Source organism: Macadamia integrifolia, unplaced genomic scaffold (genome assembly GCF_013358625.1).
Source record: "Macadamia integrifolia cultivar HAES 741 unplaced genomic scaffold, SCU_Mint_v3 scaffold1250, whole genome shotgun sequence".
Lineage (NCBI taxonomy): Eukaryota > Viridiplantae > Streptophyta > Magnoliopsida > Proteales > Proteaceae > Macadamia > Macadamia integrifolia.
Window position 1 is genome coordinate 19,743 of NW_024868132.1, and position 4,731 is coordinate 24,473.

Consider the following 4,731-nt stretch of genomic DNA (forward strand, 5'->3'; position numbering starts at 1 on the left):
CCAAACCTATGCTGCATCCCCAACTCACGGGCCGTACTCTCCTTTACTCTCTCTAGAATCTCAGCCTACCTGTTTTGGAGTGCCCTCCCCCTAGTGGCACTCTCGTCCAAATGTCTTAAAATTCAATCTTGCTCATCTTTCAAGGCACTCATAGTATCCATCATACTATGAAAGTCAAATGCCCCACCTAATGATAGTGGAGCTCTGAAGTGCGGATCTGCAGCCCTGGTCTCTAAAGGCTGCTCCTCGAGGATCTCCTCATCATGTATGTCCTCCTCATCAAGATGAGGGATGTAGTCCTCATTCTCCTCACTATCATCCTCTCCGGCCATACCCTCTGCTCCTGGCCCTCCTGCCTCCTAAGTTGCACCCATGTGACTCTGCAGACCCATCCTACGTAGGTTCTCCCTGGTGAACCTATCTAAGGGAAACATTCCTTCCTCGCCTCTCAAGTCCACATGGAAGTACTCGAAGACCTTGGTAAGCAACCTACCATAGGAGAATCCTAAATCATTGGGATGCACTGTATAATACTCCATAGTCTTCAGCATAATGTAGCGGAGGCATAGATGTAAGACACCCTCATCCATGGCCATAAAAATGCAATAGGCTATGTAGGCTGCTATGAAGTTGACCTGGTCCCTGTGACCCGCTCTGGGGAGCACCAAGCGTGTAAATACCCGGGCATCGACAGTGTAGGATATCTTAGACAAGGGACGCACCTTACTGCCACAGATAGTCTCATATATATCCTCCTGCATCTTTGGACTCAAATCTGAGCCCACGGCCTTGATCCTTGGGGCACTGTAGAAATGGGTACCCTCAGCAGATATACCTAGAATCCCCACCAATAAGTCCACGGTCAATATGATGTGCACTCCCTTCACCATTCTAGTGAGGGAGTATTACTTGTCCTCAAAGGAGACCTCCAAATTGTAGTAGAAGTACCGGATAAGGTCCTCATAACAGGGTCGGTCAGGGTCAAGCATGGATTGCCAACCCAGGGTAGTGAACTTGTCCAACATATGGAAAGCACCAAAATCCTCTGTCGCCACTGTCTTCTCCATCATGACTGACTTCCTGGAGAAGATCAACCATGCCAGCGCCGCCTCAAGACTATAAAATAATCCCTCATCAAAATCCGTAGGGTCAATAGAAGCTTCCCTCATGGGTCGGGCCCGTGATGAAGAGGAACCTAGGGCTAAGTTTCTTCCTCGGGAAGTGGTTGTCTTCCTCCTCTTGGAAGAAGAAGCCACCTCCTTACCTTTTCAGGGAGACATCCTGAAAGCACCAAGGAGAAGTGTAAGGGTAAATAAATAAAAAAAAAGGTATGAAAAGAATGTGATAAGCAATAGTGTAAAAAGGGGAGGTGAATGGAGCACTAAGAGAAGTGACATGAATGATGAAACTCTAAAGTGCAATTGCCAATATCAAAATGCAATGATGTTTTGAAGGTGAAATTTGAAGGAAGTAAAGGAACATATGTAATGATAATCGAGTCAAGGACACCTATCAAATAAATGGAGATGAAGTAGATGAGTGTGAGGATTTTCTCAAGACCTAAATGCAATGAATAGGTAGCAATGAGCACAATGATAGCAAATAGTTTCATTAATTTGAAGAAAAATGTATGTAAACCCCAAAACAATAACTTGAGGAAAGTAAGGGTTTTTACATGGGTGAAATTGAGTCAATCATAGTGGAAAATTGGTGTATTATTGCAAAAGAATTATTTTAAGACAAATCTACTACTAATTGATAGAGGTGGACATGGTTGTATCCATCATTCATACATAAAAGGGAGGAAATGAGGGAAGAAAGGAAACCTAGGCACACACGAATGGAAATAACTTCTCTAATAATGTGTGTGTGCATTGAGAGTGAAGAATATCATTTGAAGAATCAATTTGCAAGAAATAAGAGAAATGAGAAGAAAACCCTAAAACAGAGAAATTAGGGCAAAATTTTGGGATCCTCTCTCTATAAATTAGTCAAGCAAGGCCAATAAGCAATGGAAATCACAAATAAACTATCACATTGTCAAGAAACAAACATTCCACGGAAGATATGAGGTATATGATGAGATTCTAAGATTTATATAATGAAAGAGCACTGAAAACATGGCTCTCAAAGAGAAAATGGAGAAAGAGACCTTACTTGAGGATTTGAGAAAATGAAGAAGAGTTTAAACACCAAATCGTTGACCGGAATCGTGGGTTGAAGCGTTGGATAGGTCCCTCAAATAGTCCTTACTCAGATTTGGAGAGAAGAACTAGAAAATAGAAGAATAAGGGTTTAAAAACCCTTTTTAAGTCGCCTCGGTCGTGACCTATGAGCCACCGACCAACGGGCCCCAGCCTAACCTTGCCCGTCGGTTTACCCTCCGGTTTGGGTTTCAAGGCCCAAACTTCCTTGTGTTTTAGATTTTTCCTATTTCATATATAGTGGGCCCCAATTAGGTGCCAATAGGAGTGTTTCACCACATAGTTAGGCATCGTTGTGAGACCGAACTATGTATTGGTAATTAAATGTGCGTGTGTTTGGTCATGTGGTGTAGTGCATCAATGTAACTGATGATGTAAAGTGCAATTGGTTATGAGCTTATATATATATAGATAGATCTTGTGGCGCTTAATCAATGTTACATTTTGGTATAATCCAGGTACAAAACACTATAGTATGCACTAGATCCAATGGCAATGCTCGAGGTACCACTCGTGGTTCCTGACCCGTTGGTCTACCATCAATCCCCATGGACCTCAATCAGTGGGGTAATCCTCACACCCACCACCACAAGTGGACCTTGGATCAAACGAAGTTCAGGGTAACCCACCAGTTAACGAGATTCTGGTCCCCCACATATCATCACTCCAGGTGATGTACCACACTCATACAACAGTCGTAAGAGGCATTTCAGTAGCAATTACTTCAACAACAATAAACTTTTATGGCTGCTATGCTATAGTACATGAACCCTACTAAACAGGGTGTAGACACCCAATTTTTTCACCCCCTCTAGCTATGATAAAATATGGATCTTGGACGTGACTTCTTACTTCTGATCAACAGAGATGATGAATAACTAAGGAAACCCGAAAAAATTCCCTACCTAAAAACCCTGAAAATCCTACACGGGAGAAAAGAGGGTCTAATTTTGACCTTTTATATATAAAGGAATCCGGTCAAAATGACCATACAGATGGATAGTACTCAGAAATACAAATCTGACGATATATGACATGTCAAAATTGGACTGTCTGATCTCTAGCAATCTTCCCTGCAAAATTATATTTTTTTGCGTGTTTATCGCATGCACCAACCTGCGCACAGTAGTAGGCCAGCGCAAGCGCAGCCATAGGCCAGCCCACATGCAGCCGCAGGCCAGTCCATGCGCAGTCGCAGGCCAGCCCATATGCAGTCGTAAGCCAGCCCACGCGTAGCCGTAGGCCAACCCGCGTGCACCCTGTTAGCTAGCGTACCCCCACTATCGGTCTCCCGCATGCACCCATGCATGCCCCATGCAGCCCTGCCCAGCCTTGTGTGCCACCATCAATGGCCGGGATTTGAGTCCCACTGACCCGATGTGTGAAGAGATTTTCTCTTCACCTGCTTGCACATTTTACACTGTGCCGCTAGCATACCCTACACCGCAACCTCCCATTGGCCCAAAAAAGAATATTCTCACCTTATTGGCAAAAAAAAAGACTCACTTTTCCTATTAGTCCAAAAAACTATCTCCCACCCCATTGGCCCAAATTTTCATTTTTTCTTCCCATTGGCTTAAAAGAACCACTTTTTCCTACCATTGGCGAAGGGAATTCTCTTTCTCTCCCCATTGGTTCAAGAATTCTATAAATACCCCCCTCCCTTTAGTTTTTCACAACACAATACCTCAACATCCAAGCCTCTAAGTAAGCATCCTAGGAAGAGAAGCTCTGCCCTCTCTCCTCCCCTTTCCCCCCTTGAGGTTTTCTAGGTCTTCGGAGAGCTCTTCATAAGATCCGAAGTGTTCTTCGGGCCATTGGGACTCTTCAATCCATTGCTTTCTTTGAGTGAGATTTTTAGGAAAATTTTCCTCCAAGCCCTCCTATAGCCTATCCCCAACGGAAGCTCTATCCCAGTGCCACCTCAGCCTAGCCCTCTAATAACCTATCCCCAGTGGAAGCTCTGTCCGATTGCCACCTTAGCCTAGCCCTCCCATAGCCTATCCATAGCAAAAGCTCTATCTGAGTGCCACCTCATCTAAACCCAAAAGTAGCTCATCCCTAGTGGAAGCTTTGCTAGAATACCACCTCAGCCTAAGCCCGGAAATAGCTTTCCCTAGCTGGATCTCTGTCTGAATTCAAAATCGAAAGTAACCATTCCTAGCCGAACTCTGCTCGAATATTATCACAGTCAGCATCTCTCGAGAAAGGAAGTTGGAGGTCAAGACCATCTTCCCCTGAGCTGGGAGAATCCACAAGGAAGTTCATACTAGCATCAAACAGGGGTTCCACCCCTCTTGATCCAAAACAGGGGTCAAGCTCAGGTATAATTTCTCAATAGAATTAGCACAATGTAGATTTTATATAGACCTTGTTTTAATGTACATAGTTATTTAAATTCAATCAATGTACATATGTGTGATAACTTAGTCATGCATGCGGAATAAGAATAATTATAGAAAATATTTGTTCCTAAGCATCTAGTAGGAAGACCGGTTGAACTGGGTAAATTGAGTGCCTAACACTT